General features: G+C 44.9%; 1 protein-coding gene across 1 annotated transcript in view; it reads right to left on the reverse strand.

The window, feature by feature from the left end:
* SYNPR (synaptoporin) overlaps positions 1-22,606 on the reverse strand; it is a 78,475-nt gene that overhangs the window by 33,806 nt on the left and 22,063 nt on the right. The window lies entirely within an intron of this gene.

The following is a 22,606-nucleotide window of genomic DNA, read 5'->3' on the forward strand; positions in this document are numbered from 1 at the left end:
CTGAAACAGAGATTCTTGGCAGGCCAAATGTAAACACAGACACCCTCTTGCATCCAATTTAAATGAGCATGTTGCTGAAAGCGCTCAGGGCTTGATTCTGTTGACTTCTTCCTGATTCACTCCAGTGCAAAAAAAAAAAAAAAAAAAAAAAAAAACAAAAACCAAAAACAAAAAAAAAAAAAAAAAAAAAAAAAAAACAAAACCACAACCACCCTTCAATTCAATTACTAGTGCAGCAGCAATTTGCAAAATTGATCTAATTTTGTAAGACAGGAATACACTGGGATAAGCTAATGTAGGGTGGTGATTGGGGCACTGCGCAAGCAGCAGCACAGCCAGCCTATAATAGGAGCACATGCACCACTCCAGATGAGATAAAGGAGATGGCAGCTCCCCTCTCCCAGCCTTACCAACTAAATTCTGGTCCAGGCAGTGTCCACAAGGATCTCCTTCCATCCTCCATGCTCTTCCACCACAGCTTTGCAAGAGGACACAGCAAACCCCATGAGCCACCTGGTCCACCATGAGGTCCCCAAACTGGCAGCTGACCCCAGCACTGGGCAGCTGGACATCCCATGGATGGATTACATCCAACTTCTGCAGGCTATGAGAGAGTACAGCAACATGGAAGGCAGAGGCACAAGATGCCAAAACCCTACAGCATGCTTCCCAGTGAGGGAAGATGAGCTGAAGGTCATAAACTCGTGATGCAGAGTCAGGGGTAGCAGAAAGAAGGGGGATGCATTTTAAAAGCCCCTTTAAAAACAACAAAAAAAAAAACAAAACAAAAAAATAGACCCAACCAACAAAATCCACTGCACTAGAGAGCTGGATAGGATTCATTAAAGAGAAGAAGGGCTGGAATCAGAGCTCTCATTTGCACTTTTCCCAGCACCATCTGGAGCAGCTGCACTTGCCAAGAGCACAGTGTATTTCTGTTGAAAACCAGAAGCAAGTGGGGCAGCAGCATACCTGGAGGTGGCCTCTACCCTGCTAATGGCTCTGGAGATCTCCAGTGTGCTTTAAAGCTAAAATACAGGTGTGAGGCTGAACTGTGCTGCTCCTGCCACAGCAGAAGAAAGGCAATGAGAGATGCTCTGCTGGGAGGTCAGGAATGCTGCTGCAGAGAACATTTATTGCACGCGTCAGAGACTCCACTGGGCATCAGAGCCACAAAACACAACCTCACAGTCCTGTGTCACATCACAACAACAGGACCATGGTATCGTTAATCACGCTTGGCTCTTTTACATAATAAAACAGAGAGCAAGAGGAAGAATACTTTCAGCCTCCAAGCAAATATCCCATCCTAAGCCTTCAGCAACAACAGCAAACCTGAGAGCTCTTTCCTTCATGCTGCACAGGGCTTTCAAGCTATGATCAGAAGCAGCCCAAGCGCCACACACTTGCTGGCTCATCAAGTTCTACCCTGCAAGCTGGAAAGCACACAGTTGCTAAGGTAATGCAAGGTTGTGTGGCATAAGGGAATACTTACTGCTGTCTATACATGAAAAAGAAGAAATGAGTGCTTGGAAAGCTGACAGTGAGTTGGGGGGAGCCTACTTGGAAAGTCCTTGCTGTCCATCCAGACATGCCCTGCATTTCTGGGGTTCCTGCCTGTTTCCCCCACCTGCCTTTTTCATCTTGTTTTGTGTGTCCAACATTAAGAACACTAAGTTTCATGCTTCTGAAATACCAGACAGTAGAAAATTACAAAACAAAAATAGTCTGAAGGCCAAATGGGTATGGACCCAATGATGAAAACAGCATGTAAGAGTGAATCAGATGAATATATACTGTAATTCTTATAGGTATTTAACAGGAAGAATTAAAAAAATCTAATTACTATCAACTGTATATTTTCAGCTACCCAGCCAGAGTGCTGTTATTAAGCTGCTGCATAATTGCCTCTTTTACTCTGCTTCCCACAGAAGTTGTGTTATTTCACTCATAGTTAAACTCATAATATTGGCTTCATAACTAACCCTGCCAATCCAAATCCCTGGGCTGGTGCAAGGATAAAAATAGCAGTGCTGTTTCTTCCCTCAGCTTTCCCTCAAAGCCCTTTGCGTGAGCCCTGGGGCTGCAGTTCACAGGGGTCACAGCCATCCCACCTGCTGCTGCCCATGGGAACACATGAGATCCAACACAGAGCAGAGACCGAGGTGACTACCACCTGCTCTGCACATCCATGGGGAGAACAAACCCTGCAATCTCCTCCCCACAGAGGGGGACCTGCAGTGAGACAGTTCATGCAGCATGGCTGAGCCCCCATCTCTAAACCTAAACCTTTCAGCCCACCAAGGACCTCAGGCCAGCACTGAGCACTGTTGCTTATAAAACATGCATGACAAGTACAGCTTTCTTCCTTCTCTGAACAGCAAGTATGAGATTGTACCTCTTATACCAGAACACACCATAACACCAAACTCCATATTCAAGTACCAAAGACATTCATTGAGACAACTGTCAAAAAATAATAAAAATATAAAAAAGAAAATTCATCTGCACATTTACTTGTGAAACTGCCATAAAGCACTGGGCTGTTACCCATCTGAGTTTTGGAGGTTCTGGCTGTCTGAACTTGCTCTTTATGCATGGGAGAGACTCTCCCTGCTGCCCAGCATGGTCCTTCCCTATAACAGCTTAAGGACAGCCAGGCTCTTCTCTCTTGATGCCACGTCCTCGTGCCCAGGACATGAGGCACACAACATGGTCACAACCTCCCTCCAGCTCTGGCTTGGGCAAGGTGATAGGGCTGGATAGGGTGAAGGAAGCTGGCTTTAGCCTCGCCCCCAGCCCAACTGTTCCCATCTCTGTCTCTGGAGACACCAGCCCTGTGCCAGGGTTGCTCTCTGGTGGGCATGCACAGAAACTGCTGAGAGCTGGGGAGAACTGAAAGGAAAGAACACGTTTCCCAAAGCAGCTGCACACATAGGAATGGGGCCAGCATCAGGCTGTGCCCAGCCACCTCCCCATGGAGCCCAGGGCCCCAGCTCTCACCTCAGGAAGAGCTGCAGAGAATATAAATTAACACTAAACCCTCTCCTTGGGGTTTCCACATGCTCCTGAACCAGCTCTGCAGTTACTGCTCTTTCCTCTACCTTGCTCTGGAGGAGCCCCTGGCTTGGCTGGGGTTGATACACAGTTCTGCAGCACAGAACTCTCCTAGTATCCCTGCATCTGCAGGGGACACATAGGAGATGGTTTTGTCTCACTGCTTTTGCTTTTGACAGAGCCACCAAGCTGCAGTACCAACGCCTTCATTTAACTGCTTAAGATAAGAGGATGCAAAGTTCATGCCATTTCATGCCCTCATGCTCACACACAAACCAGCATGGAGAGCCCCATTTCAGGTCTTTCACTAACAGTGTCCAAGTACAAGATGAGAGGAGAGTAAAAGGCAACCAAAGCCACCAGATCCAGGGGTACTCAGCATCTCAGACACTAAAGCCAGAGGCTTCCTGTATTCTTCCTGTATTTCCCCAGACTTGTGGTGTGTCCCTTTAGTTTTGTCACCTCCTCATCTCCAGAGACAAGAAGGAATGAGAGTCTCATGCTGTCCTCTGCTTCCCCGGATGTGGCACTATGTGTTTTGGCAGCTTCCTATCAATGTGCAGTAGGTCCTTCAGAAGCAATCTGGAAGAGGAGGGCACAGGTCACATAAACACAAGGTAAAGCAAAGCCCAAGCAAATTTTGCAAGTGCAGCTTTCAAATTTGAGCTCTACTCTGAGCATGCAATAAAGTTTGTGCAAGGTCTCGCTCCCACTGCTCCAGCAGTCAGCCTCTCACTGCTCCATTTCCCTCTGATCTGCAACAGTAGGGATCCATCACAGAAGTAAAACACAGCACCTTCTGATGGCCCGCACCCTGCAATGGACATGCCTGCATGCTTGGGAGTAGGGCCCATCTCATGATGGTGTCATCTCAAGTGACACTTGCACTTAGCTCCTGTGATGGAGGCACTTCTGGTCACATCCAAAGGAGTAGGTGGTCCCAAGGACAAGGGCAGGTGACACTGAAGGATCTCCACATGGAGAAAGAAGCTGGAGAAAGCAGCGGGTTTGTCATTTGGGTGCAATGCCCAAGCAGACAGGGGAATGCAGGATCAAGTGGCTGTGCCATTATGCTGGACATCTGCTTAACTAAGACACACTGATCTCTGAAAGTCATAAGGGCATCTATCTTCTATGGTCCCAATGCTCAATTAAGTCACTCATGTCCAAGACAAAGTTATACAGCAGACGCAAAGAAACAATATCTTACCAGAATCATCACCAGCAGAGGCCTTCCAAATATCAGCTTCAGGAGGGCTGGGTGGTGAAGTACTGAATTTGTCCTGAGAATGAAGGGGAATGATGCAGTTTCTTAAGTTTCACATTAAGCAGCTGCAAATGTCCTGTAGGTGGAACATTCCTGTGGGTTGCAGGAGACTGTCCTAGTCCAAGCATCAGAAGGTTTCTGTGCAAATCAGCTCACTGTCCTTAGATGTTCATACACATAAAATTCAAGCATTTGTCATTATTTTTAGACATGAGGGACCCCTAGAAGCACTCAGTGGGTTTGCACTGAAGACAACGGTCTCACCCAGCGCACGTAAGCTCTCATCTAATCAGTCTGCACCTGTCATTTCCAGTACAGCATCCCACAAAAGTCTGAGGGTCCAATACATGCTTGGTGGGAATGTATGCAAGTTTATTCAAAACCTCAACAAAATACTGCAAAGGGTGAATTTGAGCTGAGACTGAGATCAAAGGTGTTAGGTTATCAGACTCAGTGGGTGGCATGTTAATGAGTTCTGAACTAGTGGGTATAAGTGAGAGGTTTTATCTACAGCTGAAAGAAAAATGGAGTTCAGAGCACAACAGATATTCCTGAGTAGGTTCTCATTCATGCACTTATATTATGCCAGGACCTGCAGAAATATGCACAGCACAACAGTTTTGGAACAGCCCAGTGTATGGATAAGCCTAAAGAATTTGGTTTTCTGGAACAACAACAACCAAAAAAAGACCTGACAGAGAGTAAAATAATTTCAGAGCATTTTCAAGAGGACTGCTTAGTTCACAGTCAAGAAAATACAGACATGTGGAAGAACAGCATAGGTCCCAATTTTGCCATCATCTGTTTATGAATGTTGTTAAACCTGACAAACCCTCCCTCCTTTCCTTTATTACTGTTCCTTCCTTTTTTAAAAATCATTACAGCCCATATTCAGAGTTGAAAAAAACTTTCTGCCCAGTGCCTGGGTTTCTGAAGTCAGAAGGCAGGGAAGCAGGATGCTTTTACTGCATTTTCTCTTGCTTCATCAACATCCACTTTTCCTGACGGTGACATCAAAGCAGTTACAGTTCTTTGCATCTACTGTAGCTTAAATTGTTTCACAGCAATTTTCCTCATTTAAGAAGAACCTTCCCTTCTCCTTAAAGTGATTAGAAATGTCATTCATGCTCGCCTTTGGATGTGAATTGAACTATTCCCAACAGCCACTCAAAAAATACATAATCACCGTAATTACTGGTGGCATCTAATTAACATTCAACTTCCTCTCTAAAGCAGCTACAGCTGGACAACCCATTTATTTCAGCCTAAACCCAATGCTCTCCTCATTCTTTCCCGTCACCAGCAGCAGCCCATCCGTGTCCACCTTCATGGATGTGTCTGCTGGGTAGCAGCAGCCTCCAACCAACACCCTGTGCAAACACAGGGACTTACTCATACTAATTATACAGCTGATGGAGCTGTTAGCTTCCACAGTCAGGATTTGCCCCCAGAAAAGAAAAAAAAGGCAATGGAGCTGCCCAGCACTGAGCACTCATTTTGAACAAGCTGGAGTGTATATAAATCCATTGCACCTTAGTTGCTTCAGGCTAATACTGGTGTTTCTTTGTAGCTCTTTCTACCCTCATCCATTAGTCTGGCAATTTATTAATTCTCTTTTATTCTCCAGACACGTCTCTAGACACTTGTCCTGGTAGGAAAAGCAATGCTTGCTGCTGCCATCTAGATGAGCTCCACCTCATTAGCTCTCCGTTTCTTTCCGAAACTTTGCTGAAAATATATTTGCTCTCTTTTGCTCACACCTCTCCATTGTGCTCTCTCTCCCTGCTATTATCCCTCTAATTACATTATTTCATCCTATAATGAATGTAGCGCTTATAGGAACGATGCTCTGCAAATTACCTTGTATTTGCATTAACATTTGAGCTTTTATCATTACACAGAATAGATAAAGGGGGATGAGAAGCAATTTGACAGTTATCAGGAGAAAGCTCTAGCTGAACTTTTTGCAGGCTTCAGAATTACTAATTTTTTTTTTTATTATTTTTATTTATTTATTTATTTATTTTTTTTTATGTATACATACATTTTTTTCCTCCCCCACTTTCATTTGTCACAAACCTCTGCAGCATCCTCTCCCCCTATGGGGGCACTATCAGGTCTCTGCCCAACCCAACCACCTGGGTCAAGTTTGGTTAAGACAAGTTAACCATTCCAAAAGGCATAGGGAGGAAGAAGATCAAACAACATGATCTTGCAGGGTTTATTTGCTTCAGAAATCAACTAAAAACAAACAAATAACAAAAAAATAAACCTAGCAGTTATAAGGACAATACTGCTATGCTGACTGATAAAAACAGCCGATCCCACATGTGGGGTATTTATGCTACAGCCAAGCAGTGGGCATAGCAGTGATGGGTTGATGATTGGATTAGGTGATCTTAGCAGTCTTTTTCAACTTCAAAGATTCTGTAATTCTCTTTCTAGCATCAACACAATCATTGCTATCTGCTGAGAGGTAAAGCTCCTCCAAAATGGTGTGGGCAGAACCGGACAGTCAAGTTTCCCAGCTCCATAAAAAGACAGCACCCAAGATGTGATGGACTTGGGAAACGTCTGAAGCAAGCTGATGTTTAAACCTTATGAAAATGCCCCCCAGCTCTTATTAGTGCAAATCAAGCCAAGACAGATCAGAGAACTGAAGTCTCAGTCTTTCACAAATCAAACCACTGCTGTGTGCTCCCACTGGCTGTCCGCAAGCATTCATCTTTGAAGGACTAATTGCAAAGCAGTATGCTTCCATTTTAATTGACAGTAAAGCAAATAAACCCATTTTAACACCAGGGAAAGAGCTGGATGTGCTCTGTCCCAGTGCAAGGCACAGCTTGGCAGTCAGACCAGCAACTTGTGGGTGAGCACTGGTGCTACCCTAGCCCTGTATATCTGCCTTTCAGAGCTCCTCACTGTGGATTCCTGCTGTTCACAAAAGCATGCTACTCCTGCAAGTACTCTCAGCACAGGCAGTGTGGGTGTTGTCCTTTTTTTTTAATTTTAAAGAAAAGAAAACTTCCAGAAGGAAAACAGTCTCTTTGAAATCACACAGTGCCACCTAACTGAGCTGAAGATGGCCAACAGACTCAAACATATCCCTGTACCTTGTTGAGGTTGGGAAGGCAACTACCACACAAGCTGACTCATAGCTGAGTTATTTCAGCTGATGCTTAAAGACAGGACTTGCAGCCAATAAAACAAACATCCTGCTCAAACTAATTGCCCTCCCCAACAGCCAGGCAGGTAGCAAGCTATCACTTCAAACCTCAGCTAGCACTCACCCGCATCTTTAAGTGCTCCTTGTCTCCCCTCGAGGCAATTAACTCCTAGCTCTCTGACAGTTTCTATCTCCAAAGAGCAGTTCCCATTTCACTGGCACAGGACTTCGCATCTGTATCTCCAGCTTCCGTGCTTTTATTCCCTTTCCTCTGCAGGGCTTCACATGTGTTTGTGTCTGGGTGTGCGTTTTCTCACCCCAATGAATTCATTATTTACGGAGCTGAAAGAGCAAGGCTCCTCAAACGGCTGTTCATCATTTGGCTCCTCTGCGTGTCTCTCAGAGGCATAATAAACATTATGGGAAAGCAAATTCAGGCTCAACTGGGCTGCTCAAGTGGAAATAGAGACATGTAGAGGGCGCACCATCGTGTGCTGAGCTGCCTGCCCAACCCCAGCTTCCAGCGGCAGCGCAGCACACGCGGCTGCACGCACGAAGGGATGCTCTGGGTCAGCACCTGCCCAGAACCGCCGCTAGTTGGGATCTCACAGTATTGCTGAGCGGCACTAGAGGGCAGAGTTGGTTACCCTCAGCATTCTCTGATTCAAGGTAATGAGCACGATTTGTACACAGTATCCGAATTCTTCACAGCACTGTTCAATACACAAGCCTGATAACACGCAAATACCACCCAACATATTCTCACTTAGCACAAACATGGGCATTAACACGCCTTGTTCCCTTGTTCTGAGTGCCTCTACAGAGCATCCATGTGCAGGACTGCCTTTTGCTGGTACAGCAGCATTGCCAGCCCAGGCTCCTCCTCATCAAGGATACACAGGGCAGCTCTGAATAACCTCCACATCAGCCAGACAGGGAAACCTGCTTTCTTCCCATCACTAATTTTGAGGAAGAGGCCTTTCTAACCAGCAAGCTTTGATCAGGCTTGAGCCTACTCAGCACACTGACACTCCACTGCCCAGGCTCACTGCTAAGCCTCTCCACAGATGAGAATGCTCCCAAACAGACACAGTGTTCCAGGCTTTATTGAGCTCTGACTTGGAGCAGCCAGCCACAGCCCATAGGAGCCCCACAGCCAGACCAGCAGCACAGTTACATCCACCCCAACCACACAGAACCCATGCAGAGCAACTCCACTGCCAACCACTACCAGCTCAGCATCCTGCCCAGAGGGACCACAATCCCCCAACCCTCTTACCCTATGGCAGAGACTTTTGGCTGGTATACATTTTCCAGCTTATTGCACTTGGCTGATGCTCTCCTGGTGCTGATTGCCTGCAGATACATCTGGCTGCTGTACACCAACAGAGCAGTAGATGAGCATGGAGGGCCAACAAACCTCACACCAAATCACTGACAAATCCTCCTCTTATTATTTCCCTCGTGCACACAGTGTGTTTTTCTTTATTATCACCACAGTCAGTCATCCTACAGGTCTGCCTGCTGCTGGAAAGGAAGCAGAGGAGCCTCATGTTAGAAATTCACTGTTTCAGAAGCTGAGGAATTTGCTTACGAAAGGCAGCACAGCATTGTATTGGAGCACCTGGCCCCACTTTCTACAATGGCACTTCATAAGAAAATCTCTCCTGAGAAAGGAAAGTAAATGCCTGCAGAATACATCTTGGAGCACAGTGCATTAAGGGCTTGATAGTGTAGAATCATCCTGGCTATCTTGGTGGACCAGAAAAAATACATCTATTATTAATACTTAAAGAGAAGGAAGGAAATGGTAGTTCCATTGATTTCAGGTCTCAGTCACCTCTTGCCCCTTATCACAGCTGTTTTATCCCACATCTCTTCCTTCAGGGCACAACCTGCCCCTCCTTCCTTGCAGAGAAAAGGCAACGTATTAACTTCTGTTTATGCAGAACTCGCTGTTAATGTCACCATAGCAGTGAGGGCTGAGAGGAGCCTTGAGCAGAGGCAGGGAGCCTGGGGCAGGGTCAGAAGGCCCATTTCTAGCAGATGTTTGTCTGACTTCTGTCTCACAGCAACAGCAACTCCACAGCTTCCCAGGTCATGTCTATCCCAGTGCTTCTCAACCCTCATATTCAAGTTACATATCTTAATATCACTTCTGCCCATCCCATCCTCCACAGACATAGAGAACTGCCCATTCCCTTCCTTTCTACAGCAGTCCTGGTGAACTCAGGCTCAATTATCTTTTCTCATTGCATTTCCTCTCCTTCAGACTAAGCAGCCTTAGCCCTATAGCTTTTTTCTCCCCTAAGCTTTTGTTCTCAGCTCATTTTTGCTGTGCTTTTCTCGGTTGTGTCTCCCCAGTCACCTCTTCCTCAAGAGATAATAACCCCAAAACAGGATGCTTTCCTGTCTACACAGCAAGAAACAAAGCAGGAAGGAACGCTCCTCCTCCCCATTAGGCAACCCTCAGCCTGCTGTATCCCCACAACTATTTGGCTTTTCTATTACTTCCAACCTAGGAAATACTATATTGCATCAAGCACACACCACAGTTTATCTACCTTTAAGAGCACCTGATGCCCTCACTTACTGGTCACTTTGGCTTGCCTCAAGCACCCTTTCAATCCCACCCTGCTCATCCATTTATTCACAAGCCACAGAAGCAGCAGCAGCCACCAGCAAGGACCAGATTTAGGGCTGACTTACACAAGTGTGTCACCTACACAGCTTGGATCTACATCAGCCACCTGGCCAACAACACTGCCTGTTCTGCCTTCCTCCCTTATAAGCAACTGCTAATGAAGTCTCTGCAGATGCAACTGCTGATGGACTCTGAACCTGTCAGCCTGGTTGGCCTGAGCCCATCTGCACTGAGTTAGGCCATCAGCCTTTGGTGCATCAGATTTGCAGCTGAACTTTGTCCCTTACTGTGTGTTGAACAGCTTGGCATGCTGTTATCTTCCAACAGAGCTGGGCAGGACATTAAGATGGATATAGCTCCAGTTCCCCAAACAATTGGTAACAAATTACTGCTGGAAGGGCAGCGTTATACTAATAGTAATGCACTTCTTCCCTGGCTGTGTGGTTATTCTCAGGCTGTGATGGTGCTTATTGTGTGCAGTGGAATTCAAGCCCTATGCTGGGCTCATTTAGCTCACACATTATCTCCTGGTCTGCTGCAGTCTTGCAACCATGTCTAAAATTCCTTCCTCTTCTCACAGAAACTGGCTCTGAATTACAGCTCACTCGGGCAAAAAAAAAAAACACACCACGACTTGTGAAAATCAGAACTCATAAATTACGAGCAATAAATTCACTGACAATACGAGAGGATGGGCTTCCCTACCAAGAATACAACGTACCAGCACCCCATGTGAAATGAAATGAAGCAAGACAAGGTCTGACACCCCCAGGTCTCAGCGTGCAGTGATTTGTGACATCAGCCCTCACATTCATGCCCAACTTGCTGGCATGCGTTTGTAGCAGCACATATGGTGGATACAGAGCTTTTCAGTTTGGGGGTTGGGGAGGGAAGAGAAAAGGACTGAAGAATATCTGATGTGACATTTAAAAACTGAGAATCACCTTGAAGCTGCAAATGAACATGCACATCTCCTCCTCCTTTTTTTGTGTGCAGCTGTATTTTTAATTTTGGCCGTACCAGCTTTATTAAAAACATGCTCCGTAAGAAAGGAAGAAAAAAGCCTCTTTATTTGTAATATAGCAATTTGATTCTCTTCTACAGCATTTGCATCGTTTTGTTTAATTTTGCAGGACACCAAAATGAAGACTGAGATCAAAGCGAGTGATTTCATTTGAGCCGATAGGTTTTATAGAACTCTGCAAAGTTGTACCGTTGCCTGAAGATGTTTTAATGCAGGAAAGATCTTTACATTTCCAGCCTGCCAGTTCCTGTTACAATTAATAGCTGCAGCCATAAGAGGATGGCTGCTTCTTACCTGAGCTGTGATTTTAGCACCCAGCTTAGAGGCAGCATGTTCCTGTTTGCAGCAGGCAATCTGGGGCTCACTTGGATACGTGTCAGCCAGGTCACATACAGCAGACGACACCAGGACCCGTGGCTTGGGTTAGCTGAAACTGCAAACGCTTCTCTGTACCTCAGGAAGGGATGAATGGGAAATAGGAAAATGAAAAATCACTGGTGCCATGCTTATTTCACCCAGTCACGCGGTGTATAGTAATTTTCTTTAATGTTCTTCTCGTTGTTTCTAACTGGAGTTTGCAGTAAAAGGATTATTAGACAAAGTTTGGCAATATATGCAGTACGTGACTTCAGATGTAGGCAGGTTGAAGTGAGGCACTGTGGGCACTGTTACTAAGACATGTCAAACCAAATCCTCAGCTTCTGGGGTCATCGGTACCATTTCACAGAATCACAGAATCATAGAATGGCCTGGGTCAAAAAGGACCGCAATGATCATCCAGTTTCAACCCCCCTGCTGTGTGCAGGGTTGCCAACCAGCAGACTAGGCTGCCCAGAGCCACATCCAGCCTGGCCTTGAATGCCTCCAGGGATGGGGCATCCACAGCCTCCTTGGGCAACCTGTTCCAGTGCATCACCAGCCTCTGTGTGAGAAATCCATTTGTGGATAAATGAGTTGAATCAAAATAAAACAGAAGTCAGACTCTCCCCTCACCTTCACATCCATAAAGTGCTGGGAGTGGATGGGGGAAGCAGGCTATGACACAGGCCGATCCAAAAGTAATGCCACCTCTTTTATTCGGTTGCTCCACAACATCAGAAGCAGATGTTGGTGGGATGGCAGTAGAGGTTGAACCTTCCCATCAACATTCCATTACATTTTGTTCCTGTGCATCAGATGGCAACAGAGGGGCAGTCTGACCAAATGGCATCTGACATGGAAGTGCATGTGAAGCAAAGGGGGTTCACTGAATTCCTCCATGAGGAAGAAGTGGGATCCAGTGACATTCGTTGACGCTTGCTGAACATTTATGGAGACTAACTAGTGGATGTGAGCGCAGGGAGATGGTGGGTAGTGCATTTCAGCAGTGGCAACAATGATATGAAAGACAAGCCATGTTCTGGATAGCCGTTTAGATTTTTATGAGTGTGGCATGCAGGTTCTTGTTCATACATGGCAAAAATGCACAGCTAATTGTAGTGACTGTGTTTTGTAGCTGAGAAATTGCTCTATCAAATAGTGTTATTGTGCTCTTTGTATCAGTTATAGTTTCCATGGAAATAAAGAGGATGCATTACTTTTGGAGCAAGCTATATATTTATAGGGCACAATTACAAACTGAGCATACCATTTCCATAGCCCATTGCTACACCAGCTGCTGACAGTACATTCTCACATTAGCACAGGCAGCAAGCTGTGGCTCCCACAGGAGATGTCTCATGTGGCCAATCTTCATGCCATGAATTCACACCCTGGAATAAATCTCTGGCTTCTTCTGCAATTGTTTTTAACTTCTTTCTCTACAGCATGATTATCCAGGGAGAGTTCATTCAGGATCCACCCCAATTTGGGATGACTGTATTGAGTCTTCAAGATTTTAGCTGCTTAAAGAAACGCAGCAGAGCAATTTTGCTCCTTCTACCTGAGGTTTGGACCCAGGAGAGCAGAGAAGCTTTGAGGCTGTCATGTTCAGGACTCACAGAATCATAGAACTGCTCAGGTTGGAAAAGACCTTCAAGATCATCAAGTCCAACCACAACCCAACCATGACTCCTTCTGCCAGGCTGCCTCTGCTGCCAGTCCTGGTTGGTTGGGTGCTGGCTCAGCAGCAGCACAGGGGCATTTGGCAAAGAGAAATTTGTTCAAAAATATCACATTCTACCAAAAGATGCAGTTCTTAGCCAACTCTTTGACTAAACTTCTTGTCAGAAAAAAAATTAAGCTATTTCTTCTCCATTCTTCAGTTCTCCACTCCACTGGTGACCCAGATCCACCAACAGCCACGACGCTGAGCAGTGCTGAGCAATGCTCTCCAACACATCCCAGTTTGCACATCAGTCACCTGTTCTACAGATCTGTCTGGTCCTGGGTTCCATCTCATGTGTTGTAGCACTTCCCACTGTTATTAGGGTAAAACAATGCTCTGCTAACCTTGTTTTGAGTTTGGTGCCTATGGAGAAAGCATCAGGGCACAGCTTCCCATGGGAGCACCAGGTCTGTGCTGTGACCAGAGACATCACTAACCCGTGCCTTGGGGTGAGCAACTGCTCCTGGACTAAATTCAGCAGATTCTGCAGTGCCTGTGCTATTTCAAGGCCCCCACCTTGTGTTCAGAAGTGTATTAAGAAATGATAAAGAAACGTGGAAGCCACTCCATAGTAAAAGGCATATGGAAGCCCAGGTCACATTTGGGGTATTTGTGAGCCCCAGGTAGCCCAAAAGATGACCAGAGAATTTTGGTGTTTCCCAGTTCAGGACAGGGTATTTTGGAGAAGGTAGAATGCAAAGGAAAGAGCGAGAGCTGCATCTTCCCCAGAGCTTATGGGACATAAGAACATAATACCAGTATTTAGCAATCTCGTCACTGCTATAATCCAAGCAAAGTCACAGCTGAGGCCTTATGGGGCTTTGACTTTAGAGCTCAGCCCGTGTAAACAAGCTGGCTGAACTAAGGGGATGGATAAAGGCAGTGGGAGGTTTTTCTTCCGCAAAGAGCAGGGAAAAAATTTGTCTTGAAAAAAACTCACCACAAACCCAGGCCCCTATTTCAGCAATTTCTTTCCAGAATTTTGAAAAGGATTTCATTTCCCCTTGAACTCGACATGAAAGCAGACACTGCATTTGGGTTAATAAGCACCAGAAGTAAAAAAAAGCAATTAAAATATTACTGTCACTGAAGATAGAGCTGTCTGTGTGGAGCAGCCTTCCAGATTTTGGTGGATGTGGTGATGAAGCACAAATATTCACGAGCTGAATGCTGTCATTTCTGCACTCCAACCAACATGGCAGGATTACAGCAGAGGGATGTAACAGATAAGCTCTTCTGTTCAGCCTTCTCTGCCAGGGCAACAGCAGTAGCTGCCACTGTGCCACCCCGTGCCTCTCCTGACCACAGCATTAGGCAAAGGCAAATGAAAATGTGAGGTGAGATAAAACTGCTCAGTAAACAGTGAAAAATCTCAAGGTAACTTGAAGCAATGAACAGAGCTGCTGCACAGACACACTGAAGATAAAGCCCTATTTATATCACAGCAATGGGGCCAGTGCGTTGTCAGAAAGAACAGCCTTGAGACCCCTATAGTGCTCCTTCTCCTCATTTACAGCCAAGCACAGGAAGGAATTGCTTGCCAGACCCTTGCAGAAAGCCTGACCCCAGCCAGGAATGAAGCCCTGGCTCCTCAGCAGCATGAACGTGTCTTAGAAGAAATTCCCTGGCAGTGGAAATCTGTACTTAGAAATTATTCCCACCTAATTAAGAATATATTCTTCCACATCTATGAAATCTATTACTACAGGTCAGAGGGGTTTGTCTTGTTGTCTCACTAACATCATTGCTGCCCGCTATTACATATCCAGTTATGCCCATGTCACATATTTCCATTTTGAAGCAGGAACAATCATTTTCCATATCATTTTAAAAGTTCTACATTAAAAGCTACAGAACAAGTGCAGTAGCATTGTTATAGGATTATGGCTCTAAGTGAATAGTTTTAATTATTTTTACATACTCTATCATGCACTTTTTATGCACAGTATCAAAAGATACTTGGCTTCGTTCATGTCAAAACACGTTGTCCTAAGACTGACAGTCTTCAGTTGCAAGCTTCTATCCTCTTTGGAGCATGGCATTCCTAAGAAGCAAATGGAAGGAAGTACTTGGGAGTACTGAAGCATTATTTACTTTTTAGGGGGGTAATGCCTTTCCACCATGGCACATACTATGAGTAAGTTGGATAAAACCATCAGTAAGAGTTCATGCTGATCCTGCCTTGGGGCAGGAGGATGAACCCAATGACCTCTTGGAGAAAAGGATGAGAAATAGCTGCATTAAATGGAAAAAACATTACTCATGAGATGGACAAAGTGAGTAATTACTTGATTGTCTTCATATTTCCCTAAACAATAAGAGATTCTCTAAGGCCAAGAATGATCTTGGCTTTGGAAAGAACATAATAATTTTGCTGTGGAAAGAATTGCTTGTTTTTGAGCTTCCTATTCCCAAATTCACTTTCTGTGTCACATACTTGCTCTTACATAACATTCACAGAGGAAGAGTAGTTACAAATCTATTAGGAAAACCATTCATTTAATATCTCACATTTATGATCTACAGTGCATTCTCAGAAGGCTACGGAAGAATATAGCAGCCAGAAGCCAAAAATGATCCAGTTATTAAGTTCAAGCAATGTGTTGATTAAAGAAAGACACCTACAAACCCTTAGGGAGGAGAAGGAAGGAAGGGAAACCACTTCTGCCACATGCCAGGCAGTTCAACATCCAGGCGCAGGAAACAGCCTGAAAGAGCAATGTGCAAGAAACCTTAACCTAAGGGCTGGGAATTCCAGCTTGAACTGCAGGGAACCAAAAATCCTTTACAATCCCAATACCTCTTTTGTCAGTGTATCAGTTTGTACTCATGCTCTACTTTCACAAATGTAGATTTGCCATCCAACCAATCCACCCCATGGGGCCAGGCTTCTCCAGCAGTCGTCTCCCTGCCAGGCTCACAGCAGGGCCAGGAGCACAGCGCTTGGGAGAGGAACAGGAACTTTCTGATGAGCAGCAACAAGAAGGAAACTCATCCACCATAGCACAGGAAAGCAGGAAATGCTCTCATAATGACAGGGGGCTTGTCACAGTCAATTAAAGAAGGGTAGAACAGAAAACAGATGTTTTGCCTTAATTTTTATTGGAAGAGAGAAGCATTTGCGCACTCACTGAAAGAAACACTCATTCTAGAATGTGGGTCATAATTACAGACATTGCTGAAACAAAACCATGCAGGCAGACAAGGATGGAGCCCTGGACAGCCTGAGCTGGTGGGGGCATTTGTCCATGGTAGGGCTGGAAGCAGATGGGCTTTAAGGTCCTTTCCAAACCACAGAGCTCTGTAACTCTCAGCATGCACACAGACTGAGGTGCTTCAGGCACCCACAAGGCAGCTTTTGTTCCATGCTCCCTCTGGGGATGCAGACAACAGGATAATTTAATAATTTGGAGCATCAAAGAAGCACAGGAAGTCTATTAAAAACCATGGGAGACTCCTAAGTGAGTTACAGCACACTGCTGCAGGGGAGCAGCAGTCACTCAGACCCCGCCAAGGACAGCACGATGCATTCTTTTCCTATGGAATTATTCCCTGTAGCTGTATCTGGTACCAAATTTACAACCAATTTCATACCATCGTTTTTCCCTGGATTTGAGTTCATCACAAGTAGGTTCTTACATGATAGACATACACAGACAAACACCACTTTGGCAGCTTCTTTTGTCAGCACTTTTATGACAACAGATACATACATAACACAATGAATCCATCCTGCTGAAGAAAAAGGTAAGCATTTATGAGGAAATTAGAAAGATCTAGAGACAAAATACTCTGACTGTCAGCAGCTTCAGAAAATTGTTCACTGGTTCCTTCACTGATTAAATGTATTGGAAAGAAAAGAAATGGAGGAAAAGAAAACAGTTAAGGAGTAGCAGACAAGCCTGCAAGTTTGTTGCATAGATGAGGACTGATATCTGTGGGTTTTTTGTTTCTAATATGTCACAATCTGCTGACACATATAATGCATATTACAGGCTGGTGTACATGAAAATGTGGCTTCTTACTTGTTCAAAAGGTCAGTATCACAAGGTTGTCTCGGGGTATCAAAATAGGTAATGGCTTTCCTTAAAAAAAAAAACCCTTAGAATAGTGAAAATTAGTGACAGTTTTCAATCTGGTGATGCTGTACCAGCTTCTCAAGTTGAGATGTTATATATCTGAAATATATCCTGTACTTGAAGTCTGAAATGGTAGCTGCTGAGATCCTCTGTTCCCACAAATAACCCCAATCACAGCTTTTTTGACCTGGAAAAGTCTCTGTAATTGTGATTCCACTTTTCCAGAGTGGTTAACACGACAGCCTTTGTCCATTTGCAAAAGCCAGATAAGCTCACAAAGACATCGCTCAGTATTTTAGATTTGGAAAGCTCTTTATTGACTGTTTCTAGGAGGCACACACAGAACAGCTGGAAACAGCAGTCACTTCACCAACTCTCACACACCATTCTGAAGGTAATACAAGTAATAGAGAAAATGTATGTATTACAATACGTAAATACATAGAGAAAAATAACACACTGGACTTCATAAAACAAAGTAATGCCAGTATAAACTCCCCGTTAGCACCAGCACCAATAAGACTCCGCAAGTAAGATGCTGCACACTTAATAAATACAGTTACTCTACTGCACAAACAGCAATACGTGCAAAATCGCACACAACTCTATTTTCAGCCCACCAGGAAAAAGGAAAAGGTTTCCTAAGAACATGGATAGAGTGACTTTGATCCCGTGGTGCCTGGGAATGCAGGGAGATAATGAGCTGTCACAGCCACTAACAGCTCGGCACCAGCCATGCAGCTCTGAGCGGCCACAGCGACCAAACAATAATGTTTACTTCAGCATTTCTGTCAAGATCAAATGGACACCTCAGGCAGCTTGGAAAAGAACCACTTAGTCAATATACAAAATCTAAACATATCCAGAGGAAACTAATTAAATAGAAGGCATAAAATACTTCATAGAACCATAGAATCATTTGAGCTGGAAGGGACCCTCACAGGCCATCTGGTCCAACTCCCCTGCAATGCACATAGACACCCACAGCTCCATCAGGAGCTCAGAGCCCATCCAGCCTGACCTTGGGTGCCTTCAGGGATGGGGTACTCAACACCCCTCTGGGCAACGTGTGCCACTGCTTTACCATCCCTATTGTAAAAAACATTTTCCTTATATCCAGTCTAACCCTTTCTTGTTGAGACTGTAGCAGCCAGCTACAGCAGCCAGCATCACCCAGAACCAGCCCCAAACTGCTGCTCCCCAGTCACACATCCCTGTGCATAGAGGTGCGTGCACCAATACAGTCAGTAACTCCAAAATTCCCAGAACCAGGCAGAAATATTCTGCCAAGTTAGGCAATGGCAAGTTTAGCAGGTGTGAAAAAGTGCCAGCACACAATTATTTTTTTTATTACTTTTTCCCTTATGTCTCTACAAGATGAGCCAGGTATAAGAGAAGAAAGAAAAAAGAAAAAAAAGAAAAAAAGAAAAAAAAAAAAAAAGAAAAAAAAAAAGCATCTTGTTATGTCTGCATTTAGTTAACCCAAAATACATTGAAAAAGAAATCAGCTGAGCTTAGCCCCCCCTATAGCCTACTGAATTCCTCACCCTTTAAAGAAGCACTCTGGGAGGAGAGGAGGGGACCGGTGGAATGCAAGCAGACAGGAGGGACAGCTCAGGGACATAAACATGCCTGCACAGCCAAGGAACACCACGGGATGCTCCCATCGCTGCACACAATTACCTACCAGGCTTTACCTCTGCAAAACCCTGGAAAACAAGAGCTCTAATTGGGAGCGGTTTGCCCTTGTTAGTAAACAGCAGCACACAGCAGCACGCTGGGAGAGAGGAGGGGAGGAGAGGGAGGGAGCTGCTGAATTTGGGTCACCAGAAAAGCGCTTGATTTCCATGGGATCCTGCCACCAGGTGTCACTAACTTCTTGATTAACGCAGCTCGGATCGGAATACGCGCCTTCATCAGGACATTTCTTATTCGAGGGGACGATTTTCACCCGATTTTACCTTAAGAACAAGGTCAGTGCTAGCTGCAAAATGCACAGTTAACCATCCTGGAGCACACGGTGCTGGGACAGAGTTCCTCCATCAATCAGAAATAACACAGAAGCGGGAGCAATGGAAAGCAAACAGCTCAAATGGGGGCTCAGTGGGGGTACTGAACCCCAGAACCCCACTGCAATGCCAGGAAAGGAGAAGGAGAGGAGGGGCTGACACAGCCCCAGCTGGAACAGTGCCACCATGCTCAGTGCTCACAGACATTGCCATGGTTTGAAGATGATTAATGAGGAAATATTCTTGCAGCATCTTGCTGCTGCCTTGTCACGTAGAAGACACTCCTGGAGGGACTCAGCACTCTGATTTGGGCTGCTGTTGGTACAGATTGCACTAACTGAGAACAGACCTTCCCTGCTGGTTGATGGGCCCCAGGTCCTTTGGGTGAAGTAAATAAATCCTCCCAGAGTGACAACACTTAACATCAGATTTGGAACCATTGGGACAGTATGAAAATACGACCTTTCTGTCCTTAGGAACCTTGTCATATATGCCGGAACTGACAGTATTGCTCTGCCCTCATTTCACCATATATTTTGAGACTGTCTCTACAACGTCCACCAAAGGCTGAGATGACCGTGCTACATTCAGAGATTGCCCCGTGCAGTTAAAAATCTCAGTTCTCAATTCCATACAAAGCTGCAGGTACCAACACTTCTGGTCTGTACTGACTTCAAAGATGCTATGCAAAATTTTCAGCCTTGCCTTGCCTGCTAGCAACACAAAATCTCAAGGGTACTGTTTTGTTGATGCTGTCCATGAGGGCAGCAGCTTTCTCATACACCCAGGAGCAGGCCACAACCTGCACTTGTGGCCAAGTAATTTTCCCACTGAAAGTATCTCCTCCTTTGGCGTAGCCCAGCTATAGCAAGCCAAGAGGCCTTGCACTCCACTTTGATTCTGCATTTCATTATCCCACTCTTCACAGTGAGCAGACGTGAGGCAGCTTTTCACTTTTTGGAGCTTTGCTATCTCCAGACTGGGTAGAAAGCACTGCACAACACCAGACAACCTCCCAGATACATCAGTGTGCTACATTCTCTTATCCTCTGACCTTCTGCTTAATCCAGAAGTAATTTTGGATCTCCTCCAGTATTGTTTTTTGTATTTACTGCAGTATGATGAAGCCCAGGTTTGTTGGCTATAAAAGCCAGGAGGATGCCTGGCAGCACCTACCCCCACCCAGACTCCAATCCAGCAAAGGGGAAAGTGAATGCCTACCCCACACTGAAGGGCTACCATTGTGTTTTTATCAGTGGTGACCCACCACAGGTCAAGAGCTGTGACAATATACCCAAATCATACAGGATTACCACGTTGTGTCAAACAAACACATAATTAAGCAGCTTTAATATGTTAACAGTTTGGAATCAGATTAGCATTGTATTAGGCTAATAGTGTCAGCCCCCATTAATCCAGATCAATTGCTCAATTCTGGAGGTTTATTTAGATTTTATTTTCCCAGAAATTCAGAATCATAAATCTCATTCTCAGCAGAATATGCATGTGCTGCAGGGCAGGATGAACTCATCAAGGTATGCGAGCACATGGATAAACCAAGTGCAGCTTAACCAGTTCAACTGCACAATGCAGAACTAAGCCCTCTAATCCTCTGTGATGAGATTTTTGTGCTGTATGAACACCACGAGTACCACGAGAGGAGATGCTGCATCTGGGCAGCAAAGTCCTGAGCACCTCTCCATGGGTGCAAACAGCACAGAGCCTCCAGGGCCAGAATTAGAGCCCAGCACCATTGTAGGCTGCAGACAGACATAACAGAGGCAGAGCTGCTTTTATAAACAAAATGCAGGCATGCAAGGCACATATCTGTAGCTTCCCCAAGCTATCCAGGCTCTTAATAAAAGCCAGCTCAGAAAGAGTCTTCATTTTCCATCCGTAGATTATTCTTAAGGATGATTACACAGAAGCATCCAACTGAAAGGAGATGTGGGTACCAGGGTGAGGAGAGGGAGCAAGGGACAACCCGTGTTGTTCATGGCCTGTGCAGCACAGATGAGGTTCATCTGGCCTCACTTAGTACAGCCTGCTCAGCACAGCACATCACAGATCCAACTGCAGCAGAGTGATGGGTTTCCCCATCAAGGTTTGGGACACATTTCACACTCAGGTGATGCTTCAAATCCAGGCTCCTATGGCCAACCACACAGTCACTCATTTCTCTTGTGTTTTTATAATATATATGTATATATAGATGTGTGTGCAAATATATGTGCTCTCATTACATATATGTAATTTCTGTATTTTATACATATTTAGACACTATACTGCAGCAGGTCAGCATCACGACTTCAGTTAAGGCAGTTAAGGCAAAATCACACATTATAGATACAACCTGTTCTAAGCCTCTTCTATTGCTTTGTACTTGCAAAACATGAAATAAGTTTACACAAAACTTCTCTTCAAACTTAAGCTTCTCTTAAACCGGATCAGTTGACCACAGTTTTCTGTATCGCTGCAAGTAGTTCATTTTAGCAGTTAATTTAAGCTGATAAACAGAGCAGTTCATAAAAAAAAAAGCAGTTTCTGAATTTACCATCTCCATCCCAGGCAGCACTCAGACAGCAGGAGATATATTTGCCTGAGTACAAGTGAGCCACCCAAGCACCCATAAAGCAGGCTACGCATACAGAAGCAATTAGCCAAAGAACAAATTCATCACAGCCCTTCTGAGACACGTTGAGCAGTGCATGAGGCAGGATGTCAGAGTCACCTGGCATTTTAACACCAAGATTTTATTCACTGCAAAATTCTGTTCTCAATGCAGAGCTCCAGGCCTTGAGCTACAACACAGAAATCCTGGTCTGCAGTGTTTATGCTGCTGGGGACAAAAGATCTGCCCAGAAATATCGCCAGGAAAATGTCACTGTGATGGAATGACATGGAGACCATGGGTTTGTGCTGAGAGTAAAATGGCAGAACAGAACGTAGGTGGGGTTAACACAGAATGTAGATGGGGTTGGATGATGCTGTGTTTTCCAAAGCCTGGAGTTCAGCACAAAACACCAGAAGGAAAAATCACTTGCATCTGTTTTGCTTCCAAAGGCAGTCAGATATTTTTTGGTTGCCATCAAGCACTTATTGACATGCAGCTTAATCAGATGGGGATGCTTTATGATGAACATGCTGAATAGCATCCTTGCACCAGTAGAAGACAATGCTGTGCAAAAGCAATATGATATAAATCCTTCCTCTCACATTTGTCAGTACTTACAATAGCAGTAAACAACACAAGAAGCACGATCATACACACTTA

The sequence above is a fragment of the Centrocercus urophasianus genome, unplaced genomic scaffold, assembly GCF_019232065.1.
Source record: "Centrocercus urophasianus isolate 14NV4802_14NV808 unplaced genomic scaffold, USGS_Curo_1.0 seq_22, whole genome shotgun sequence".
NCBI classification, from domain to species: Eukaryota; Metazoa; Chordata; class Aves; order Galliformes; family Phasianidae; genus Centrocercus; species Centrocercus urophasianus.